Source organism: Canis lupus, chromosome 30, assembly GCF_011100685.1.
Source record: "Canis lupus familiaris isolate Mischka breed German Shepherd chromosome 30, alternate assembly UU_Cfam_GSD_1.0, whole genome shotgun sequence".
NCBI classification, from domain to species: Eukaryota; Metazoa; Chordata; class Mammalia; order Carnivora; family Canidae; genus Canis; species Canis lupus.
The window spans coordinates 28,168,864-28,195,469 of record NC_049251.1 but is presented as its reverse complement, the minus strand read 5'-3'; the positions used below and the strand labels follow the sequence as shown (position 1 = coordinate 28,195,469).

At 43.3% G+C, this 26,606-nt stretch overlaps 1 long non-coding RNA gene across 1 annotated transcript; it reads right to left on the bottom strand.

Moving 5' to 3' along the window:
* Positions 1 to 22,706: 22,706 nt before the first annotated feature.
* Positions 22,707 to 25,929, bottom strand: LOC119866911. Its single transcript, XR_005381756.1, has 3 exons — positions 25,555 to 25,929; positions 23,138 to 23,316; positions 22,707 to 22,839 (listed from the first exon to the last, which is right to left on the bottom strand). It is a non-coding gene; the product is annotated as an uncharacterized LOC119866911 (long non-coding RNA).
* Positions 25,930 to 26,606: the final 677 nt, after the last annotated feature.

Sequence of the window (26,606 nt, the reverse complement as noted above, 5' to 3'; positions counted from 1 at the left end):
AAAAATTAGGGGGAAAAGCAGCTTCTTATCATCAGTCTGCACCCATCAGTGTTGACACTTCTGTCCAAACACTCTTGGGTTCTGGTCCTCTGCCATCTGTTGAGCACAGCTGTCCCGGTGGGCTACAAAGATGTCCTTCATGGTGATTATTTTCACTGACTGATGACTCAGCCATCGAATAAGTTCTCTCTCTGTTATCTAATAGTTTGTGTACTTCTTTGTCCTCTCCCTTAAAACTTGAGCTCTTGGGAGGCTTGGGTGGCTCTGTGGTTGAGCGTCTGCCTTAGGCTCAGGTCATGATCCCAGGGTCCTAGGATCTAGTCCCACATCAGGCTCCCTCCAGGGAGCCTGCTGCTCCCTCTGCCTCTCTGTCTCAAATAAATAAATAAATAAATAAATAAATAAATAAATAAATAAATAAATAAATTCTTTAAAATGAAAACAAGGGCAGCCCAGGTGGCTCAGCAGTTTAGCACCACCTTCAGCCCAGGGCGTGATCCTGGAGACCTGGGATCGAGTCCCACGTCGGGCTCCCTGCATGGAGTCTGCTTCTCCTTCTGCCTGTGTCTCTGCTTCTCTCTCTCTCTCTGTGTGTTTCTCATAAATAAATAAAATCTTTAAAAATAAATAAATAAAAACAAAACAAAAACAAAACTTGAGGTCTTTGAGGAAAAGGACATTGCTAATTTCTCACTGTGACCCCAGCACGCCTACCATGATGCCTTAAGTAGGTACTCAATTAAGTTATTAAATAAGTGAATGAACATCTGACTATCATGCCCGTTTTCTTTTTTTTTTTTAATTTTTATTTATTTATGATAGTCACAGAGAGAGAGAGAGAGAGAGAGAGAGGCAGAGACACAGGCAGAGGGAGAAGCAGGCTCCATGCACCAGGAGCCTGATATGGGACTCGACCCCGGTCTCCAGGATCGCGCCCTGGGCCAAAGGCAGGCGCCAAACTGCTGCGCCACCCAGGGATCCCTTTCTTTTTTTTTTTGATAGTCACAGAGAGAGAGAGAGAGAGAGAGAGAGAGGCAGAGACACAGGCAGAGGGAGAACCATTTTCTATTTTTTAATCAGCTGGGACCTTCAGTTTATTATTTGCTCTAAGACCTAGGTATTTTTGGCCTCACAAATACCTTTCTGGTTGTATACTATCTTGTATTTATAAGTCATTTATTCTGTAAGTATACTATTCATTGTTGTGTTTAAGAAACCAGTGTGATTATATCTTATTTCTCCATCATGTCAAGATCATATTGAATGATAAGCCCTCAAAAATACCAATTTCTCTTATCACTTGTGTGTCATCCAAAAACATGCTATTTGTTTAGTGATATTCCAGTAGGATAAATCTATAATTATCTTCATCCAAGAGGGACAAACTGTACTCTTTCCACCCACTGATGTTTCCTGAGTAATCATGGGATGAATAACGTCCACTCAAACAAACATCCATTAGGCTCACACTATGAAACCAGCTCAGCAAGGCCACTTGGAGAATACAAAGAGATCTATCACGAGGTCCCTGCCCTCAGTTTGCTTCCTAGTTAATTACGAGGAGAATCCACAAGTGAAAAGTTCAGTGATAAATGGGAGACGGGTATTTGGCTGCATACACTTCATTTATTCTGATGGGTCAGGTGTTCATTCTGAGTGGTTGGCTTTTAATTCAGATTTGTCAGGCGTCCTTTTTGATTGGTTGGGTGTCCATTTTAATTATTTGGACATACATTCTTCTTGGTCAGGCTTCCAATCTGCTTGATCAAATGCTCATGCCAAACAGACTGCTAAATATTTTGCATATCAGGGCAGCCTGGGTGGCTCAGCAGTTTAACACTGCCTTCAGCCCAGGGTGTGATCCTGGGGACCCAGGATCGAGTCCCACGTTGGGCTCCCTTCATGGAGCCTGCTTCTCCCTCTGCCTGTGTCTCTGCCTCTCTCTCTCTCTCTCTGTCTCTGTCTCTGTCTCTCATGAATAAATAAATAAAATCTTAAAATTTAAAAAAAAAGTGTAGAGGGACATGTGGACATTCTGCATCCTTCAGGCCTGGGTTAAAGAACATGACTGAATGGGAGGCCATCTATAGCATAGGCCCTTAGAATATGGGCAAGGACTATGGCCAATGCCCAGATGAAAGCAAAACTCTTTCTTGGTATCAGGAGGGAATACCTAATCATCTAGAATGCAAAGGAAGCCACCCAAGTTGCAACAATTCTGAGTGTTTCCTTTTCTGGGCAGAGTCTAGCCAGCAGAAAGAGGAGGTCAAGCTTAGCCTGCATAGAGAGTGGGGATCAATATTTTACTCTACTAGAGGGTGGACTGGAAGGAATCCATTCAAATACCTCATATTTCTTTCTCTAACATAAAATTTCTTTTTTTTCTTAACATAAAATTTCTGACAATAAAATATTTTATAAAAAATAATAAAAATATTTTAGTAAAATCCACTCCTCTCATTAACCTAGACATTGCTATGTAGGATTTTGTTTCAAATAAGGCATATGTAGTAAATACTATGCATTTTGGGTAGAGTTTCTTATAAACTTGAAGGATTAAAGAAAGCCTTTTGGAATTATAAAATGGATTCCGATCCAATGGCAAAGTGAACATATCGGGGATCCCCAGGTGGCTCAGCGGTTTAGCGCCTGCCTTCGGCCCAGGGTGTGATCCTGGAGACCCAGGATTGAGTCCCACGTCAGGCTCCCTGAATGGAGCCTGCTTCTCCCTCTGCCTGTGTCTCTGCCTCTCTCTCTCTCTCTCTCTGTATCTCATGAATAAATAAATAAAATCTTAAAAAAACACACACACACAAAGTGAACATATCCTGAAAGTATCAGCATCATAACAGGTTTGAGATGCTTCTGACAGTAAATAATAGAACACTAGATGGCTTAAGTAATGAAAATATTTATTTAATCATGTACTAAAATAATCAGATATAAAACTAATGACAGGTGAGTAATCTAGCAGCTCAAATGACATGCCTGGGACCTGGGTTTTCTTTCTTTCATTTTCTTAGCAATGCTTCCTCAAAGCAACACTTATTTCAAAAGGCCAGCCCAATGTGGTCACAAAATGTCTTCCTGAAACTCCCCAAACTCCTTGCTTCCAGGTTCAGCAAAGCAGAATGTAGAGGATCCTCTTTCTCAAAAGTTTACGTAAATACCCTAAAGTTGAGTTCCACGGGGCCTGACTGTCCTGCATGAAGCAATCCTAGGATCCAAGAGACTGGCCTAGACCAACTGGGGTAGAGCTGAGTAGAGAGTCAAGCTCAACCTAAACCATAGGGTTCATTAGAAACAGAGAAAAGAAGAGACAGGCTATAGAACCAACAAGTGAATACTACCACCTGTTTCGGTGTCACGTGCATATTGATATTTGTATGGAGTACTGCTAAGTGGTTGGTTTTTTTTTTTTTTTAGATTTTATTTATTTATTCATGTGAGACACAGAGAAAGAGGCAGAGACATAGGCAAGAGGCAGAAGCAGGCTCTCTATGAGGAGCCCAATGCGGGACTCAATCCCAGGACCCTGGGATCACAACCCAAGCCAAAGGCAGACGCTCAATCACTGAGCCATCCAGGTGCCCCTAAATGGTTGGTTCTGTTGGAATTTTTGAAGAAATCATGGAGCTGAATCCAGGAAAACTCCGACTTGTTCTCTTAAGCAGATGAATTTATGTTGAACTGGGAAGAAGAGGCAAGGAAGGGATGGGTGGTCCAAAGCCAGAATTAATATCGGCACTTACACACCTGGCTACTTTCTACTCAGCTTCAGCAAGAAGCTAAGGTTAAACATTTTAGGGGATCCCTGGGGGGCTCAATGGTTTGGTGCCTACCTTCGTCCCAGGGCATGATCCTGGAGACCCGGGATCGAGCCCCATGTCGGGCTCCATGCCTGAGGCCTGCTTCTCCCTCTGCCTGTGTCTCTGCCTCTCTCTCTATGTCTCTCATGAATAAATAAATAAAATATTTAAAAAAACAAAAACAAAAACAACATTTCAGCAGCCTTGAACTTTTTCTTCTTTTTAAAAAAGATTTATTTATTTATTTGCGAGAGAGTGTGGTGGGGGGAGGCAGAGAGAATCTCAAGCAAACTCTCCAATAAGCAAGGAGCCCAATAGGAGTTCATCCTCAGGACCCTGAGGTCATGACCTGAGCTGAAATCAAGAATCGGATGCTCAACCAACTGAGCCACCCAGGCATCCCAGCCTTGAACTTTCTACATTTTGGGGTTTTGTAATAGAAAGAGGATTGGACAGAACACCAGGTAACCTGGGTTCTGTTCCCAAGCTCTGCCACTAACTATCTCTGTGACCTTAAACAAGGAGAACAACTTTTCTATGCCTCAGTTTCCTCATCTGTAAAATGAGGGGAGCCAGATTAGATCATCTCTTTCTGTCTAGAGAAGCCTTTGGATCTTGGGATGCCTGGGTGGCTCAGTGGTTGAGCATCTGTCTTTGGCTCAGGTCACGATCCTGGGGTCCTGGGATTGAGTCCTGCATCGAGCTCCCCACAAGGACCCTACTCCTCCCTCTGCCTATGCCTCTGCCTCTCTCTGTCTCTCATGAATAAATAAATAAAATCGTTAAAAAAAATCCTTTGGCTCTTGAATCCAAACCCCCATAACAGACCTGTCTTGGGGGTTCTGGTTTTACAGACATTGGTCTCCCAGGTGAACCAAACACCCTGGTGAACAGAAGGGATTTATCAACAGCCTCAAAGCCTAGTGGGTCTCTTGGAGGCCAGGCAGGGTGTGGTGTTGGGAACGGAGCCCAAGACACCTAGTTCCTTGTTCCAAACAGCACTCAATTCACCTTATGACTCAGTTATCTGTACTTCTCTTTTCCAAGGAGTGCAAAGTTTCAGTCTTCCCTGGAGTGGCAACAGCAATTTATTAGGTTGCCAATCTCGAAGGTTAAGAGAAAAATAAGACTTGGCTTTGTATTTTGAGCCATATCCAGTCATATCCCTGCCTCCAATTCCTACTTAACATGGATAATCATTTCCTGAATAACCTTAAATGCAGACTTTTTTTGGGGTCTTGTTTAATAGCAGCAAGGCTTATTAAAATGGAGTTAATCAGGGAGCATGCTGAATGCTCCAGAACCTATGATAAAACACCCTATCTCTCTTGAAATTCCTTGCTCTGACTGTTCAGACAGAACTGAAACAGTTAATATGAAATCAAGCAGAACTCTTTGATTACTCATTTTTAAGATTTACAATTATAAGTGATGGTGACAACATAACAATGCTGAAAAAAATAAGACTCAATAGGTGATTCTTTGGGGCCAGGATGAATATTCAGATTAAGAAAAACTGCTAATGAAATCCCAATCACATAGTAATTTCCCACGTATTACTCTCTGAAACTCAAGTAGCTATATGGCCTAATTAGGTCTGTTTGGGAGATTATCACAACATCTTATTTCTGCAATGAATGGCATCATTCAGCGTTTAATATTCATTGAGGCTTTTATGAAACAGAGAGGTTTCCATATGTCTCTAGAGCAAAACATTTGTGTTTGCCATCTGCTACTCAAGAGTAGTTTTGTAGAAAAGAATGCAAATTGCTTGGTTTTTTTAATTACTTTGGGGTTAGGCGACACTATACTTGGGACTGTGGGACAGCCAATTCACTGCTAGGAGCAGTGTTTGTTTACTCAGTCACCGATTTACAGAATTCTTTACACGCAAACGGAATGAAAAAGAAATTGAAGCCTAAAACTATCTTTATCCTTTAAACTCAAGGCAAAGTCCACTGTGAAGTGATATGTGAGACTTTAAGTTAGCCTTAAGGAGATACTATCTAGGACACTGGACTTTGAGATTGGTATAGCAGACATCAGTTTTCTTTTTTTTTTTAATCCTGATACCAAAGGAATATATGACTCAATACTTAAAAAAAAAAAAATCAAAGGATCTCCTTGAACTCAGTATCAAAAAAATAAATAAAAATAAAAAATAAAAAAGAATTTTCTCCTAGTCACCCAGGAGATAATTACTTGGGCTTTGGACTCTGTGCTGTTTATTTCGCCTTTCTCCCTTCTCATTAGTTTCTTGAATTGTGGATAATTCTCTGCTCAGTAACATCTCCCTAGCCTATGGATATGCACCATTAGTTTTGCTTAATCAGGAGTAACTTCAATCAAGAATTTAACCCAAAGGGGAAACCCTGGGGCTTAGAGAAAATCTGTAGATTTCAATTACTGATGCTCTTCGGAGCCCTCCCCAGAGTAAAATTTCATTCACCAGGGTTAATGGTATATGGAATATAAGAAAATGACAAATGAAAGGGACCTAGTTTGGCCACTGACTATCTATGAGATCCTAACCTTATGGACCTCTGTTTCCTAAAATACTTTTCTGCTTTAGGATGCTATAAAACCAATGAGTATAGAGATTGTTTATTGTTTCCAAAGTTTGTACGTTAAAACATTAAATAAAACAGTAGGTGAAACCCGAAGAATGGGTTTCAAGGACAAACCCTTTTGAAAAATGTCCCTCTTACAGTGTTTTGATGATATGGCTTCTCTGAACCCTTAATATGCTGAAGTGCTTTGTAACTCTTCACAATTGGATGCAGAGTGCAGCTTTCCCCACACTTGTGCTCTGAGACACCTTTTGATGGAGCACCTGTGTTCAGCACAATAGATGTTGGGAAAATGATGGCATCTAAACCCTTAGTTTTAGGGCAGCCTGGTGGTTCAGTAGTTTAGTGCTGCCTTCAGCCTAGGGCCTGATCCTGGAGACCCAGGATGGACTCCCACGTCGGGCTCCCTGCATGGAGCCTGCTTCTCCCTCTGCCTCTCTGTGTGTCTCTCATGAATAAGTAAATAAAATATTTTTAAATAAATAAATAAATAAACCCTTAGTTTTAGATATGAAGATTGAATTATAGAGTCCTACTGTCCTGATGAAAATTAGCGTGTTTACAGGAAGCTGTCTGGAAGGGAGGCAACATCCATTACTAGAGTTCCTGACAAACTGGACCGAGAACACCTGTCCCTGCCTCCCCAGGTTTCTCCTGAATCCCCGGGCAGGGCTCCCTCATGCTGTCTCTCTCACGATTGCACCCACCCACAGAAAGACTGGCCAGGAGGGGATGGGTGCTGTGATGGAGGCTTCCTCCCCACCGGGGGGCAGCTGTCTTGCCCCCAAGTCCTAGGGAACAGACATTGTATTGAACTGAAATGAAAATCACCGTATGTCCAGAAGCAAATTTACCCAGCATTTGAAAAGTGCAAAAAACTAGATTCTTAAATGAACGTTCTGGAGGCTGAGTTTTTCAGGAAAAAAAAAAAAAAAAAAAGACTAATGCCGAGCAATTAAGCTAACATTTGTGGTTTTTTTCTCTTGCATTATCTGTATTTTGAATGAGTCATAGGACATGTTACAGGGTCAAATCACACCCAGGCTTGTTTTCTACAGTGACATCTAAAGTTCTGTAAAATGATCCGTATAATAAAATGCTCTTAAAGATAAATTATTTAAATTTCTTGAGGGCATGAATTATATTCATATTGTATCCCTATTGACTAACACAAAACTTGGCATATATTAGGCACATAGTGATAAATATGTTTGCATTCATTAGTAAATTATAATCTGATGATTATACTTTAATAAAATAATCGTTATATTAACGGTACTCATAACATCCTACCTTCTCAAAAATCTCAAAGATAAGCTCCTTGACCTGGTTACAGTTTAAAAGCAGAAGCTAGTTAAAGACACTCTTTATTTGTAATCTTCTATGTGATGCGGTATTTCTTTCAGGGAATGATAAGTGGGATCACTTCTGTGACTTTTGAATACATGCACATAGATTTAGAAGTGGAATGAGTCAGTAGATACCAAGTCCTATCTTCCATCACTATAGAATTCCCCTGTCAGCCACTTGGCCTGTATTAAATATCCTCTGAGATAACACACATAATAATAAGCCTGAAGAAATGTGTGACCGTGGAGAGCCTGAGTCATCAAAAAAAGATTAAGTCAATACTGGAAAATTATAGTTTGTGTTCTATATTTTCATTCATTTAATAAAAACTTTTTTTTTTAGCACCTACAATATATGAAGCAACCCACTAGGTACACTAAGGGGAATAAAGATGAAACTGATCCAGACCATCCCTCAAGAAGCCTGTGCCCTTGCAGGAGAGGTGGGACACACACATAAGTAATTACAGTGCTGAGTAAAACCATGATATGCTAGTCATACACTGTTGTGTTAACTTAGAGTTCTTTCCAAATTAGTTTACTTTTCTTTCAAAATTGGTCATCTATAGGTAAACAGATTCCCTAGTGTATTAGAATGCCCCTTTCTGGGAATCCCTGGGTGGCGCAGCGGTTTGGCGCCTGACTTTGGCCCAGGGTGTGATCCTGGAGACCCGGGATCGAATCCCACGTCAGGCTCCCGGTGCATGGAGCCTGCTTCTCCCTCTGCCTATATCTCTGCCTCTCTCTCTCTCTCTGTGTGTGTGTGACTATCATAAATAAATTAAAAAAAATTAAAAAAAAAAAAGAATGCCCCTTTCTCTGATTATTCTGGATAAACAGCATCTGTGATGTCAAATTCTATTAACAGTCATTAGCATCACGTGAGAGCCACGCTTCTTATTGGATAATAGGACAGGGCCATCCCAGCAAGGTCTGATTGGCTGGCACCAAGTCACCTACCTGGACACACAAGTCACTTCAACTGGGTGGGTGAGGAGGATGAATCATGGGAGCCTGAACTGGTGGGGAGGCTGAGGACACACAACAGGATGGTGGGTACTTTGAGTGGCAACGTAGTAATAGATGGGTCAAACTAGCAAGGGACAGCCAGAAATGGTGTCAACATAGGCTCACAAATTGTCCCTGGCTCATGGAGTGGCTCTGTCTGAACGGAGAGTGGATCTGTGAGGGGAGAAGGTTGTGGGAGAGATAGGGGGAAGACCGGTCTGTACACACCCCCAGAACTGACCACGACCTGATGGTATGAATTGACTTTTTGTTCTGATTTGGACTGCATTTTCATCTCCATTTTAAAAGCAAAAACAAAAAACAAAACAAAACAAAACAAAAAACCCAAAATTAAAGAACATCTATATAACCAACATCCAAAGATCATTAAGGAAATAGGTCTTTAGGAATGATGGTGCTAGAGAAGGCTGGACTAAAAAAGCCTTTGTCTGAGTCAAGAATCCAGAACTCAATGCTCTTATTACTGAAATACAAAACAGGGGTGCCTGGGTGGCTCAGTGGTTGAGCATCTGCCTTTGGCTCAGGGCATGATCCCAGGCCTGGGATGGAGCCCTGCATGGGGCTCCCTGTGGGGAGCCTGCTTCTCCCTCTGCCTGTGTCTCTGCCTCTCCCTCTCTCTGTGTTTCTTATGAATAAATAAATAAAATCTTCAAAAAAAAATAAATAAATAATGAAAAAAGATATATACAACAACAAATTAACATCAAACTATACATCTTACACATTTCCCTATTTACATCTTTTGCCTGATGATTAAAAATACTTTTTATGTGTGGACATAGTTTTTCTTAAAATTGAATGTTGTAGGGGCACCTGGGGGTTCAGTCAGTTAAGCATCTGCCTTCAGCTCAGGTCATGATCCCAGGGTCCTGGGATCGAGCCCCACATCAGGCTCCCTGCTCAGCAGAGAGTCTGCTTCTCCCCCAACTCATGTTCTCTCTCATTCTCTCTCAAATAAATAAATAAAATCTTTTTAAAAATTAAATATTATGAATCATTAAATGAAATGGGGACATGAGTTAACTAGGCAGCTCATAATTTTAACTTTTTTGTATATTAAGCCAGGACTGAGATCATGACTCCAATCCTGAAGGGAATCATTGGACAGAAGGATTGGTTTTGTCCCATAGCTCCTTGCAACTTTGGCTGACCCAAGGACTGCTCTACAAAGAGCAGGGCAGCACATGCTCAGGGCCCCAGGGAACCACACTTGTCTTCATCCTAACTGGTCCATTTTGGGGAGGCAACAAAAAGGTCACCCATGCCAGGATCACTCCCTAAAGCTTTGGTATGGGGGTTTTCGTGGGAGCTCAGCCTTTCGGTAAAATATTTAATTATGGAGTTTATTCATTTGATATCTGGCCCTTATACCTACTGAAGACCATGTCCACTGCCCAGAGTCAGTTCCTGGGGGAGGCAAGCAGGCAAAACACTTGAAACAGCTCGTGCCTTTGTGTTTCACAGCTGAGGTAGCAATTACTTATGGTATCCAGATTTGTGCAGACTCCAGTATTAACTCACACTTCTGGCTTATAATTTAGCCAGATATCATTTGCTCTTATGTCTTAGGAAGAGGGGCCCCTCCCTTGGGCCCATTCTTTAGAGAGCCCTACCCTTGCCCTCTTCTGGTCACCACTCCCTATTAGGCAAGGAATCCACAGGCCAGGTGGATGTATTCACTTAGAGCCATGTTCTCCTTTTAGAACACACTCTAGGTACCCAGACCCCAGAATTCCCTGCCAAAGACCCTGCTTCCAGGAATGGAATGGGCCTCTTCTCCTGATCTATCCTTCTGAGGGCACACTGTGCCATGGGTGTAGCACTCTTGGCATAAGCAATGGCCAAAAGGGGGGCTAACGTGGCCAGAGCTTGGTACACATGGTCTGACATCCTCATCACCAGTGTATGAGGCCCTTCACGATGTGGGCCCTTCCTGAGGGTGGGAAAGCAGGCCAGGACTGCTCTCCCTGAATCATCACATTCTGGTATGGAGCTCCGTGAAGCCAAAATATCCTAAATTTCGTATCATTTTTTAGGTCATTATAAATGTATATATGTCAAGGTAGGAAACTTGTTATCTTTCCTACTATTTCTAAATATTTAGATACAAGATATGTGGGCTCGTTTTCATTCATCTATTTGTTTTTGTTTTTTGTTGTTTTCACTTTTTTTTTTTCACCTCGAGCCCCACAAATTATGTGACTAGGCCTGCTCATGGAATAGGTTTGATTTTGAGTTTGTTTAAAATCTTGATACAAAGGTTCTGGTAACAGAGGGTTGAAATGTGGGTGGCGGGTGGGCTGCTTTGTGACCAGGTCAAACGCAGCATTGTTCATAATCAATGTTCCAACTATGTCCCAATGTCCTGGCCCTGCTCCCTGGCCTGACAGGAGAAATCGTGTGTGCGTGTGTATGTTTAACATCCACTGAGAACCAGAAGAATATGACTTGGCTGTTTTCAAAGAATTCAAGCCCCACACTGCTGCTCTGCTCTAGATTGCTGCCGGTTCCCTGCCAAGGAGCTCTTCCCAGTTGACTTGCTTAAGCTGCTTGGAGTTAAGAGCTGGGCACCGTGAAGGCCTCTTCCAGGCGAAAAAGAATGAACTAGAAAAAAGAACTGGGCCAAGCTTCCTTGATTGAACCACTTCACTTCAGCAAATCCCTAAGCCTTTCTATCTGTTTTGTCAGGAGTAAAATGAGCAGACTAATTCAGTCCTACCTCAGAGGGCAATGAGTGGCAGGTTTAATTAATGATGATTGTAATGGGCTTTGTAATGTAAAGTCGGATATAAATGAAAAGGAGCACTAGAGCTATTTTTTCCAAAGTCTGGAGTGCATCCTGCTTTGCACTGCCATGGTTGAGCCTCTCCGAACCGCTCACAGACTGCTGCAGACTTCAGGGGTATGGAAAAGCAGAGCTGGGTTTGCATCCCTGAACAGAAAGCAGGGTTGGTAGTGGGAGTGGAACACAGAGCGAGGAATCCGTGCACATCTCGGATTCTTGGATGGCAGGCGGCACCAAGATCCACCGGGTCCGGCTGGTGGCAGGTGATAGACTGGTTTCTGTGCTCCAAGTACAAAGAACAGGTAAATCCATGGATTTCTGGGACCGTTCTGGGAAGATTCTCGAGACCTAAAGCATCAAATTGAGTGGGGAGCTCTTTCCAAATATCTCCCCTGCACTTCTTCCTAGTGTCTTTGCCTTGGTTTGCTGGCCGACAGCTCACATTAGAGGTGTTTTCGTCACGGAGAGCATTTACTGAAAATATGCAACAAGCATCAGGCCTGTCGAGGACGCATTTCTTCTTTTCAAGTCATGTCTTTTTTATAGGGGTCACATTCCATGGTTCACTTAAAGACAGAGCTACATGATTTACCAGGAGTCATACTAGTCTTTTTAAGCATCACACTACAGAATGGTTGATCACTTTGGTTAACATGGGATTTCTGCCTCTCTTCTACAATTCACCTAACAATATTCATATGCAACAAATTGTAACTTTAATATAGTAAGTGAACATGATGGCTCCTTCCCTTAATCTCCTGTAAGACTTTAAGGTTCTAGGATGGTGTATCATATGTAATTATGTTTATATAACCACTTTCTTATTGTTAGATGATTTTGAGCTCCTTGAAAACTGCAAGAGGACGCCTGGGTACCTCAGTGGTTGAGCATCTATCTGCCTTCGGCCCAGGGTGTGATCCTGGAGTCCCGGGATCAAGTCCTACATCGGGCTTCCTGCATGGAGCCTGCATTTCCCTCTGCCTATGTCTCCATCTCTCTCTCTCTCTGTGTGTGTCTCTTATGAATAAATAAATAAAATCTTAAAAAAAAAAACCCCACAGAAGGTCTGAATCATTTTTACATCCTCCTTGACAGCAGTGCCTTCTTTATAGGAGACACAAAAATACACTTAATCAAATACATTGAAAGTGGTAAGACCTAATGAATGATGAAAATGCTAGGAAGGCCTAATATTCATTGAGGGGCTCCCCTCTTTTTCTTCCTTTCTCTAGAGCTTCATTTTCAAATAATTTTTTTAAAGTAAGCACCACGCACTGCATGGAAGCCCAGTGTGGGGCTTGAACTCATGACTCTGAGATCAAGATCTGAGCTGAGATCAAGAGTCAGATGCTTAATGATTGAGCCAGCCAGATATGCTTTAATGTTTTTTTTTTTTTATTTTTTATTTTTTTAGAAAAAGAGAGAGAGATTGAGAGGTGAGGAGGGGCAAAGGGAAAAGGAGGTGAATCCCAAATTCTGGGACGGGGCTCCATCTCACAACTCAGATCATGACCTAAGCTACCTATGTACCTCACCCCTCAAATAAATTTTTTTAGGGGGGGGAGGGAGAGGGAAAGGCAAAGGGAAAGGGAGAGAGAATCATAAGCAGGCTCAACACCCAGCATGTGAGCCCAACTCGGGCCTCAATCTCATGACCCCGAGACCATGACTTGAACCAAAATCAAGAGTTGGATTCTTAAGCAACTGAGCCACCCAGGCACCCCACTTGCAAATAATTTTTTTAAATTTCTTGTTCAAATCTCTAAGTATGTTATATTGTTTAAGATCAAAATTCTTGAACTTCAGCCAAAACTAGGCTTACATCTTAGTTTTGCAAGTTACCATTCATGAGGTCTTGGGAATGGTACTTAACAACCTCTGTGCCTTAGTTTCCTCATCTGTTAAATGGAAATAATACTATAGAGATGTGGTAGAGATTTACCTTATAGAGATGTGGTAAAGATTAAATGAGATAATCTATGTAAAGTGCTTAGCAGAGTGCCTGACGTGAAATAAGCGTTCAGATGATATCGTTGTCATCACCATGAGAGATTATAGGGTAAGAAGAAATGGTTGCTTGCAGAGCCTTAGAGTACAGCCTTTAGATTTAACTGCCTACCCCATAGTTTCCCTCAATGCTGCCTAATAAATATGAAGCAGGAACCTGCTTAGGCTAGAGACTCAAAATTTTCTGCTTCTAGCCCCTGATTGCAGGTTTTATTCTTTAGATACTTGAAGTACGAGTACGAGTAAGATAGTTCTCATTCAGACACAATATAAGGACTGTTTAAAAAGCACCTCGTTCTGATGCCTGGATGGCTCAGCTGATGAGCATCCACCTTTGGCTTGGGATGTGATTCTGGAGGCCTGGGATCGAGTCCCGCATCAGGCTCCTCACAAGGAGTCTACTTCTCCTTCTGTCTATGACTCTGCCTCTCTCTGTGTCTCTCACGAATAAATAAATAAAATCTTAAAAAAAAAAAAAGCACCTTGTTAGTTGGAAAATATATTGCTAAGCAGTGTGGATCATCGTAAATGGGCTCATTTGGTACTTGGTATGTCTTCAGTTTAAAATGGTATCTCTTGGAGAGCCTGAGTGGCTCATTCAGTTAAGCTGGGGGTGGAGCCTGCCTAAGAGCCTCTCCTTCTCACTCTCCCTCTCCCTCTCCCTCTTTTTCTCCCTCTGCCCCTCCCCTCTACGCTCTCTCTCTCTCTCTCAAAAAAAAAAAAAAAAAAAATGGAGGGTGCCTGGGTGGCTCAGTTGTTTGGGCATCTGACTCTTGATTTTGGCTTGGATCATAATCTCAGGATCGTGGGACTGAGCCCTGCATCGAGCTCCCGGCTTCAGCATGGAGTCTGCTTGTCCTTCTTCCTCCTGTTCTTCCCTACATTTTCGCTCTCTATCTCTAAAATAAGTAAGTAGTAAGTACATAAATAATATCTCTTTAAAAATGGTATCTTGGGGCACCTGGTTGGCTCAGTGGTTAAGCAACTGCCTTTGGCTCAGGTCGTGATCCCAGGGTCCTGGGATCAAGTCCTGCATTGGGCTCCCCACAGGGAGCCTGCTTCTCCCTCTGCCTATATCTTTGTCTCTCTCTGTGTGTGTCTCTCAATAAATAAATAAAATCTTTTAAAAAATAGAATTTAAAAAATAGTATCTCTCCTTAAACATGGTCCCCAGATTTGATTATTCTACATGAAAAAAAAATGTTGCATACTTTCATCACCAACTTGCTGAAGTTTGTGGAGAAGGTGTTTTTAGTCAACAAACCATGTCCAGCAAACATGATGCTTCAGGAAGACCGAGCAATAGAGAGGCAGCCTGAGGGGAGGACTTAGACCACCAGCTGCCTAGCCAAAGGCAGTAGTGACAATGGTTTGGAGGGAGTAGGCACCTTATAGGGTCTCTGTCCAATGTATGCCTCCTTCCTCCTTTTCTAAGAGCTTCTCCCACCCTCTTCCACAGGGGTGGGGGGACAGTAGTCACTATCATTCATCCCACGTGCCCACAGACTACTGCTGTACACGCTCCTGACCCAGGCTGAGACAATCCGATTCTCTCACCAGGGCATCTGGAATCGGGACACAGGCCTTCTGGTCAGTCACTGTTGGCCCAGGAACTAGGACAGCATATAATAAGGGGCTGGCATGGCCACTGTCACTACGCGCCCTGAGAAGCAGAAAAACTGAGATGTAGTGAGAGGAGGCTGAAAGAGTGTCAGGGACAAGTAGAGATGAGAAACCAGGTCACACCGGAGAGGAAAAGGGAGGTGGCAAGAGAAGAGGTGTCTCCATTCCCAGGGCCTCTCAGGGCTTTGTTCTGACCCCCCTGAGGCCCAGCTGCCCTTCCTGCCCTGGCCTGTGTCCAGCACACTCTCCATTTTAGCTCAGGCCAGCTTAAGATGTATCTGTTACATGAAACCCAAGGAGTCTTGGCTGAGTGAGTGGGTTGGCAGAGAGAGAGGCCGCGCCCGGGGTTCTGGAAGCGCAGGCCGGGTCTGCCTGAGGATGCCCACCAGGTGATCCCATCGCACCGGCCTGCCACTATCAGACGTGCACATGAGGAAGGTTTGCTGATGATAAAACTGAATGGAACAGATTCACAGTCACCCCTGAAATAGTGTTCTTAGTCACTTCCTGAGATACTTTGTTGCGCAGTAGGGAAGACAGCGGCATTACAGACGGCCTACCCGGCCTACCCGGAACCTTGACTGACCCTGACTATTTCTACGGGAGTATGTGTAACTGCAGCTGTCATGCATGTTGCAGAGATAAAAACCCACCAACAACTGGATAGGCTCTGATCGCTTTAAAATGTTGCCAGTCCCTGTTCTGGGCCACTTGACATTCACCTGCAGCTTTGGCTCTGCCCCAGATTCAGGGCCAAACCCTACCTCTAGCTGAAGGGTTCAAGAAGCCCTGTCTCAGGAGTTCAGGGAACTGTTAGGTTACCCTGTGATTTGTTCTGCTCTCATCAAATGCTCTGGTTCTGGCCTCTGGGCTTTGGCCTCATCCTGGGATTGAGTCAGTTTGACTGTGTCACAGGACCTGACTCCTAGATTCCTCAGGCTTTAACCCCTGCCTCCATAACCCAGCCAGGACCCTGGCCCCTTCCAAATCAGCATTCCAGTCTGCATGCATCTATTCTTCCTAGGTAACACAGCTGGAAACAGGCCAAGCAGAGACCCTGCTATCTGCACTTAGTCCTGTGTGACCCACACTGCCACTGTGGGTCACTCACACTGTTATTTCCAACACCCCCCACCAATTCTATCACCCCCTTTCACCACTGCCAATAATCATATTTGTTTCATTTATGGGACCCCTTCCTTTTCATACCTGAATCTCTCTAAATCGCCATAGCACCTGCTAGTGTTCTGAGGGTTCACAGGGTCCCACAGCTCTGCTCACCTGGAAAGCCTCCTCCCTCTAACTTCAGCTGGGCACCAATCATGATGCCTAGCATGTAGTGGGGTGACAAGGAAACAGTGTGGTGGAAGGAGTATGGGCATCTTGAGCAGACCTAGGTTCAAATCCCTGCTCTTCCACTTACATAAGGTTCTTAATTCCCCTAGAACACAAAACGATTGTTGAAAGGATTATGTGAGATCATGTATCTGGCAAGATTTAACAGTTATTTGATGAAATACATCTGCTTTTCTTTCCTGCACTTATATTTCTAACAGCTTTATTGATATTCACATATATACAACCCACTGGCAAAGGACAAATCAATGGTTTTTAGAATATTCAGTAGACTTAGATTTCTTAAAATACAATTAGAGCATGAGAAATATGAGGTTTAGTAACACTTGAAAAGACAGAGGATGTTAGTCAGCTACAAGGTTATGTAAATCAACAGTGTGATGCCATTGCATTGCCAAAAAAGCATATGTGTAATCGGGCTGGACTGGTACACATGTGATGATCAGAACAAGACAAGTAACAGTTCCCTGTGATTCAGAGCTGGCAATGTGTTCAGTCATTGGGCCTATTTTAAGAGAGATGTGGGAAAATTGGAGCACGTCCAAAGACATGTATAAAGGGTGATGAGAAACAGCAAATACTATGCAGAGATAAAATAAAGTGGAGAAGTGAATTCTAAGAAGAGGTGAAACCCTGTCTGTCCTCAATTAGCCCAGGGCTGTCAACTGGAAAATGAATGACATGGGTTTTCTGTTTCCTTCCTAGGCCAGAAATTCAAGAGGGGTATTTAAAAGCAAGCTGACTTCGATATGATAGAAGGAACAATTAGAGCTGTTGGAAATAGGAATGGATTGTCCCTTTCTAACCTGAAATCCCATATTTAATATATTACTACATTATTAGCAAGTCTGAGAACAAAGGCTTGTAGAGCTCTTATTCTGTGCAATGTGCTGTGCTCAGGTGGATAAAATGACCCAGGATCTCTTTTTTATTCGAGACCAACTGCCCAGTTTGTGGGTTAGTCTAGTAGGCCATTCTTTCTTCCATCTTTAAAAAATATTTATTTATTTAATAGAGAGAGAGAGAGAAAGGGTGCAGAGGAGAGGGGCAGAGGGAGAGAGAAACTCAACCATGATGCAGGGCTCAATCCCACAACCCTGAGATCATGACCTCAGTCAAAACCAAGAGTTGGCCACTCAACCACGGCACTACACAGGCACCCCTCCCATTTTTCCTTCCTACTTTTGACGTAAGAGGAAAGAATGCCCCAAGGTGTCGATCTGGGTATTTTACTAGCAGTTTTGATGACAGTTGGAAATACTCCTAAAATAAGACTTGGACCTTACCTAATCAGGAGGGTTGTGCTTCTCTCTTCCCTTATTCTGTGTAAAGTGACTTCATTTTAGTACTTGAAATTGCCCATGGTGCAACATTTGTGGAAATTAGCAAACACTACAGATCAGCAACACAACTCTCCCCTCGCTCCCAATGTCTCACTGCTTTAGAGGCTATGCTACACAAGGACCACTAGGCTGGCACAATTCTACTAGATTTTTGGACTAAGTATCTCTACAAAAAATATATTTAGAGCCAATGGTATTTAACTTTCACCTAAGGACACTTTGGAATTTATTTTTTTAAAATATTTATTTATTTATGATCGACAGAGAGAGAGAGAGAGAGAGAGAGGCAGAGACACAGGAGGAGGGAGAAGCAGGCTCCATGCCAGCAGCCTGACGTGGGACTCGATCCCGGGACCCCAGGACTGCGCCCTGGGCCAAAGGCAGGCGCCAAACCACTGAGCCACCCAGGGATCCCCGACACTTTGGAATTTAAATGGTTTAATAAAGTTAACAAGTTTCAGATGAATGGAATATTTAGTGGTAAATATTTGGAGATTAGACTCACTCTCATATGTTTTCTCCTTTAGGAAAACTCATAATAACCCTGGTCTGTATATTTAGAGTGTATTATGCACAGCTGCTAATGGGTGACCGAGTAACAGACTACAGAGACCTAGCCAGGACGAAGGCCCTCTGGAAATGAGAAGACAAAGCTCTCTGCTGGCCAGTGCTTGTCCTGCGTGACAAGTGGCTCCTTGTGCCACCTATTGGACTTCGAAAGAACAATCTCTTAGTTTTTGATTCAAAGGTAAAACTCCAGCAAGTATTTTCTAAATGGAACAAATTCATGATCTTCCCTCAGTCAGAGCTAGTCTATAAACCTTGCGTTTTACAAGTCACCATGGAAGAAATCACCGTCAACCCAAGATTCCCAGAGCCAACTGATTTCTTTATCATCAACAAGCTCTAGGGATGCCTAGGTGGCTCAATGGTTGAGCATCTGCCTTCGGCTCAGGGTGTGATCCCAGAGTCCTGGGATCAAGGCCCACATCAGGCTCCCTGCATGGAGCCTGCTTCTCCCTCTGCCCGTGACTCTGCCTCCCTCTCTCTGTGTCTCTCATGAATAAATAAATAAAAATATTAAAAAAAAAACAAGCTCTAGGAATTATAGATAGCATTTTTTTAAAAGATTCCACTTATTTATTCATGAGACATACAAACACACACACACACAGAGGCAGAGGGAAAAGCAGGCTCCATGCAGGAAGCCCGAGGTGGGACTTGATCCCGGGACTCCAGGATCATGCATGCCCTGGGCGGAAGGCAGGCGCTAAACCATTGAGCCACCCAGGGATTCCCCTATAGATGGCATTTACTGAGCAAATGCAGTATACTAAGCACTTTACAATCATTACCTCATTATATATTCATATAACCTTATGAAATATACATATTCTTTTCTCTTTTTTTAAGATTTTATTTATTTATTCATGAGAGACAGAGAGAGAGAGAGAGAGAGAGAGAGAGAGAGAGAAGCAGAGACATAGGCAGAGGGAAAAGCAGGCTCCATGCAGGAAGCCTGACGCGGGACTCGATCCCGGATCTCCAGGATGGGGCCCTGGGCTGAAGGCAACGCTAAACCGCTGAGCCACATGGGCTGCCCTTCTTCTTCTTCTTCTTCTTCTTCTTCTTCTTCTTCTTTTTTTTTTTTAAGACTTTATTTATTTACTCATGAGAGACACAGAGAGGGAGGCAGAGACATTGGCAGAGAGAGAAAAGCAGGTTCCATGCAGGGAGCCCAATGTGGGAATCGATCCAGGGACTCCGGGATCACACCCTGGGCCAAAGGCAGGTGCTCAACCCCTGAGCCACCCAGGCGTCCCCACATACATATTATTATCATTTTACAGTTGGGGAAAACAGCTTAAAAAGGTTAAGTGGCTCTTAGACTTAAAAAGTTTCTGCACCCCAGGTAACAGGGTTTGCATTTCTTACCACTTTGAATCTAGCAGACATTCTACAAATAGTTGAATAAGTTTTTAAATGTGGATAGAGTACCATTCTTCTTAATACTCTGAGCCTGCTGACCCATTAGCCTTTTAATCAGCTTTTAGCTAATGGGAAGACAGAATGATTTTCATTTATTTTGCTTGAACATATTTTCCAAGGAGAAGAGCTTGCTAGAACATCTCATTAACGCTGTAATGACTTAGACTTATTTTTCCAGTTTTAGAAGCAAGTTAACTTGGGCTTAGTCAGAATTCTGCGGTCCTTCAGTCTACACCAAGTTGAGGCAGAGGGAAGACCAAAGGCATGCATCAAGAAGGGCCTACAGGGACGCCTGGGTGGCTCAGCGGTTGAGTGTCTGCCTTTGGCCCAGGGCGTGATCCTGGGGTCCCCGGATCTAGTCCCACATCGGGCTCCCTGCATGGAGCCTGCTTCTCCCTCTGCCTATGTCTCTGCCTCTCTCTCTCTCTCTCTCTCTTTCTCTCTCTTAGGAATAAATAAATGAAATCTTTAAAAACAAAACAGAAACAAACCCCAGTTGGTTTTCTTTAAAGAAGGACCTATAAAGTTCTGACAGGAAAAGCAGGGTTCTGGATAAACCAGAGGCAAAATAGTTCTCAAAGAAAGACCATCATGCCGGTTACATTGAGTATGGCACACAGTGGACATACTCCCACGCCTACTATGCTACTTAGGCAAGTGGGGAATGAGAGCACATGTGGATTTTAAGAAGCCTATGGACTTTTAGGGAAGAGAACACATAGACACATGGACATAAGGAACATGAAATTGCAGTACAAGAGCATGAAAAGAAAAAAAACCACCTGAGATAGCAGTGATTATTGACAAAGGATTAATGTAGGCGATAAGTGCTGCAAAAAAGGGAGAAATAACATTTGCATACATTTTTGCTGACCCCAGCATCTTAGTAAAATGTCTTTTCTATGACCTATGGAGAGACACTGAAATTAGAGAGAGCACCTGGCTTCTCAGTAGCTCACTTTCCTCCCTGGAGACTCAGGCTATGAGAGGGTTTGCAGGAAGCAACAGCTGGAGAGACCAGGAGACTGCCACCTGGATCATCAAGGCAGACAGCTCAGTGCTAGGAGGTCTCACCTGGCTACCCAGTCTGGATGAACTGAAAATGAATGATTTTCTTCCCCTCTGTATTTTTCCCTCTTCCTACCTTTCAGCAGGAGTAGCCTGAGTTCTCCTGGGCTTTGCTTTTGAAAATTTTGAGCCATTCAAAGGAACTGAAAGTAGTAGTTCTCAGCCGTGGCTCCTCATGGAATCCCCTGGGGAGTTTTAGAAAATACTGAGGCCTGTGTGTGCCTGGGTGGGTGCCTGGGTGACTCAGTCAGTTAAGCATCCAACACTTGATTTCAGCTCAGGTCATGATCTCAGGGTCTTGAGTTCAAGCCCCCCATTGGGTTCCATGGAACCTGCTTAATTAAGATTTTCTTTCTCTCTCTCCCTCTGTCCCTCCCCCCATAAGCAAATACTGCCACCTGGGTACTACCCCTAAATGCTCTAAAATTGACCTAGAACGCTCCTCTGGTGATCCTAACATGCAACCTAGTTTGAGTATCATTGACTTAAAGGTTTCTTTGACATAGCAAGAAAGAGTAAGATTTGCTGAAATAGACAAAACATCTTGGAAAAGGAAGGGAAGGGGGGTACTTCCAATCTAGCAAAATATCCTTGATTTGTTACCTGGAGGGGTGGGAATCTGGGTTCTGGCTTCCTTTTGGTCCCACGGGAAGGTAGGAAGACACCAGAGAGAATGCCACGATGGTAAACCTAGGGCAATGTTTCTTATACTGGGATGTGAATGCAAATTGCCAGGGGATCTTGTTAAAATGCAGATTCTGACTCAGGAGGTCTGGGGTTAGGGCTTGAGTCTGCATTTCCAAAAAATTCCTAGGTGGTCGCAATGCTGCCCATGTGGCAAAGATCTCCATGGCTAGGACTCTAGGCTGTGTCCCTTCAGATTCCCATTTCCATCTCAAGTCACAACATGTTAAATGTGAAGGGCTCTACTGTCAGGGACAATGGACATCCTGGCGGTGACCCGATTGGATTGATGGTTGAAGGCCAGATGGACCCCATCTACAAATCTACAAAGCCTTGCAGGCTAAAGAGGCACACATCCTGGCAGGAGATCCCCACGTTAGGGTGCCAGCAGATCATAAATGGCCCACTCAAAAGAGATGGCTGATGATAACTTCATGTAGGTGTTATTTACCAGGCAGAGACAGGGTTAAAAGAAATCAACAAAAGATAATGAGATATCACCCCTCAGGCAGAAGAACCAAAAGGGGAGGAAGTAGTGACTGGTATCCCGTTAGAGCTGTAGGAAAGGGACACCTGAAACAACTGCTGGCTTTAAAGAAATACAGCCACATGGAAGAAAATGGCCCATCAAGGATAGATGCAGAGGAGTAAATACCCCAATATTTCTCTTCACCCAGTTTGTGATTTCCAACTGATCCATCCCATTGGCCCAACTCAACTAGAAACCAGAGGGCAAGAAAACTCAGCAGATGGAGCCCATCAAAGCCAGCCTCCTAGACACAGAGAAGGGCGAAGGACAGTGAACAGATCAGGTCAGGGACACATGGAGAAAGCCCAGCACCATCTCCAAGGGTGAGGTGCAATGTCCTGCCAGGCCAGCCTGCTTAGTCTGTTCAGGCTGCTATAGTAAAATAGGATAGACTGGGTGGTTATTTTTTTTAAGATTTTATTTATTTATTCATGAGAGACACAGAGAGAGAGAGAGAGAGACACAGGCAAAGGGAAAAGCAGGCTCCATGCAGGGAGCCCGACGTGCGTCTCCAGGATCACGCCCTGAGCCAAAGGCAGACGCTCAACCACTGAGCCACCCAGGCGTCCCAGACTGGGTGGTTTAAATGCACACCTTTACTTCTTACAATTCTGGAGGCTGGCAAGTACAAGATCAATGGTGTGGGCCCGTCTGGAGCCCACTTCGTAGCTCATAGGTGACAGTCTTCTCATGGTGTCCTACATGGTAGAAGGAGTGAGGGTGCTCTCTGGGGCCTCTTTTATAAAAAAATTAATTCTATTCATGAGGGCTCCATCCTGATGACCTAACCATCTCTCAAAGGCCTCACCTCTCAATATCATCACACTGGGGGTTAGGATTCAACAAATGGATTTCAGGGGGACACAAGCATTCAGCCTATAGTACCAGCCCAATAGGGGCTTAGCTTCAGTCAGAAATTAGGGTGGCATGAAAAAGAAAGAACATGGCAACAGAGTTTGCACTGGAGACTCTCACCCCTTATAGATGGGAGCTTACCTGAGAGTGTCAGACATCCTCATGAATGACAGAGGGATTTCCACCCCCCACAGTGAAGCTTTTGGGTCAGTGGTTGTGACTCTGTTGGAGAACTGGCAGAGAAGCAGAGAAGAGGCGGGCTTTCAGCAGTTGCTGGTGGTTTCAGGAATGTTGAGAATAAGCCACACATGCTTTGATTCCTGACAACAGGTGGACCACAGAGGAAGAGAAAAAAAATGCAGCCTCAGTAGAGTTTGCTGATGACACAGATTTCTCTGTTTCTCAGAAAAAAATACTCAGAAAGGCAGGAGTGTGAAAAGTTATCTTTAGGGGCCCACCTCACACCCTGAATTTCTTAAAACAAAGCACAATTAAATTTCCAACCACCTTTCTGGGAAAAGAAGGGCACAAGCCAGAAAGGCATGTCAACCTAGGGGCAAATAGGGATCTGACCTATTTAGAACGGGTCTTGGCTAGCCTGGAATTTAGCACCAGTTAAGTTCCTGGCTTAGCTGAACACCTGTGAGTTTTCCCAGTGTCTGAAGTTGACAAAGGGGGAAGGGAGTGGAGATGGCTGCACACTTTGGAGGTGAAGGAGACTGGTGCTGAACTGGAGATAACAAAGTACTTTCTCAGATGTGGCCAGATGGAAGTTGGGGAGTTCTCAACACTACACAGAACTCCGACTGGCACTTGATGATTCTTTGGGAAGCTGGGTGGGAGCTCCTTCTGCAAGATCGCTGAGAGCAGGCTGCCAAGGCAAAGTGCCTCTGGGTCCTTTATCTGCCAGCAGTGCAAGGACCCAAAGACATTTTGGGAGACACTGAGCTTTGGAGGAGGTGGTGGAGTTACAGAGTCCAGGTCTTCCTGACCTTGAGTATTATTTCCCCTGCCATTACAGTGTCTCCAAAATTGAGGGTTTTGACATCGTCCTGGGCATTAGTAAGAAACTGAAGCAATAACTAGGAGCAATCGTTAGAAAGTGTTCTGAGACTTACTACACATCAAGTGCCAAAATAAATTCCAGGTAAATTAAAAAGTTAAAGAATAAATATCCTAACAGGAATGCCTGGGTGGCTCAGCTTTTGGGCTTCTGCCTTTGGCCCAGGGTGTGATCCTGGGGTCCTGGGATCGAGTCCCACATCGGGCTCCCTGCGGGGAGCCTGCTCCTCCCTCTGCCTGGGTCTCTGCCTCTCTCTCTGTCTCTGATGAATAAATAAATAAAATACCTTTAAAAAAAAAGAATAAATATCATAACAAAAGAATGAGAAGAAAGTTAAGCTGATCCTAAGGTGGCAAAGGCCTTTCAAAACATAGGAGTAAAAAAACCTCAGGTTTGAAATATATGTATACAAAATTTTAAAATTGTTTAGTTTTTAAATCACCAAAAAAAATTAATAGGATACAGTTAATAGGAAATCAGTTGGAAAAAATATTTGCAGTGTATGATTACTGGTTAATGTCCTTAATATAAAAGAATACATTAGAGAGGAAGCCTGACTGGCTTTTTCAATAAAGCATGTGACTCCTGATCTCAGGGTCGTGAGTTCAAGCCCCACATTCGGCATGGAGCCTTCTTTAAAAAAAAGATACATAAGGAAGAAATGGATGATCATCTCAACAGAAATATGCTAGTTGCCAATAAGCATATGAAAAATATTAATTAAAATAACAGTGAAATATGGTAATATACTATACAGTTCTTCAGAATTGACTGGCATAGGCAAAAACATAATATCCAGTATTGTCAAGGGTACAAAGAAAGGGTCATTCCTCAGACATTTACAATTGAAATGTAAAATGGTTTGACTTTTCTGGAGGGCAATTTGGCAGTTTATATTATAAGCCCTAAAATATGCATAACTTTGGTCTCAGGAATTTCTCCTCTAGGAAGTTATCCTTTTTTTTAAAGATTATTTATTTATTTGAGAGAGAGTGCACAGGAGGGGGGGGGGAGCAGGGGAAGTGTGGCAGAGGGAGAGGTAGAAGCAGGAAGCCTGATGGGCTTGATCCCAGCACTCTGGGATCATGACCTGAGCCAAAGGCAGATGCTTAAAAGACTGAGACATCCAGGCGCCCCCTCTAGGAGTTTATCTTAAGGAAATAATGAAGGATATGCACAAAGACTTATCCACAAAAATATCTACTATAGTGTTATTTTTAAAATGACAAATCCTGGGGAGAGGGTATTAAATGGTTAGATTTGACAGAGTTGGGAGTGACTAAATGGGTCTTCATCACTGTATTCATTTCCTACTGTACCAAATTACCATAAAGGTAGTGGCTTGAAACATCATAAATTTCTTATCTCACAGTTCTATAGCTCAAAGACAGACCCGGGTCTCAATGGGTTACAACTGAGGGGCTGGCAAGACCGTGTTCCTCCAGGAGACTCCAGGTCAGAGTCCATTTCTAGCTTCTAGAGGCTGCGCACACACCTTGGCTCTGGTCCCCTTCTTCCATCTCCACATCCAGCAACATAGCCTCTTTCAGACCTTTCTTTGGTCACTGCATCTCTCTCTTTTTCTGTCCTCCTCTTCCACTTTTAAGGACACTTTGATCACTTTGGGCCTACCCAGTTAATACTCTTAGCTAATTAGCAACCTTAATTCCAATTGCCATGTAACTACAGGTCCTGGGGATTAGGGCACTTAAGTCTTGGGGGGATGTCATTATACTGCCTACACTACTGTGTTAGTCCATGTGCTTCTCTTTATTAAATATTTTGTAGGGTAGCCCAGGTGGCTCAGCGGTTTAGCACCGCCTTTGGCCCTTTGGCCCAGGGCATGATCCTGGAGACCCGAGAATTGAGTCCCCCACGGGCTCCCTGCGTGGAGCCTGCTTCTCCCTCTGCCTGTCTCTGCCTCTCTCTGTGTGTGTGTCTCTCATGAACAAATAAATTAAATCTTTAAAAAAAAACTTTTTGTAATCTTTAAAATATTAAATATTTAAAAACCCAAAACAAATGTCCACTTTAGTGTACGGGATGAAAGGAGGGTACGTCTTCATAGGATGAATGCTATGTGCACATTAAAAGTCTTAATGTAGGAAAATACGTCTTAACGTGGACCGATGTTCATTACACGGTCAGTGAGGGGAAATAAGTCTACAAAAGAATATGCACCAGATGGCACCAATTATGTGAAACCCAAGCCCCCAACAAACCTCTATGCCAGGAAGTGAAAAAAAAAAAGTTTGGAAGGTCATAGGTCAAATTGTCAATATTTCTCTCTGGATAGTAATTTTAGCTTTCTTCAGTTTTCCTGCAGTTCTCCAAATATGCGACATAAAAGGTGATCGGGCATGTCATCTAGGACATTTTTCTGGACAAGCGTTTCCCTGGTTTCCTAGTTTTGGGTTTTTTTTGTTTGCTTTTGTTTTGTTTTGGTTTTTTTTTTGTTGTTGTTGTTGTTTCCTAGCTTTCGATCACACTCGCGCACACTCGTCCCTCAAATTCATTTTCACCAAAAAATACGTCCAGTCCGGCTCT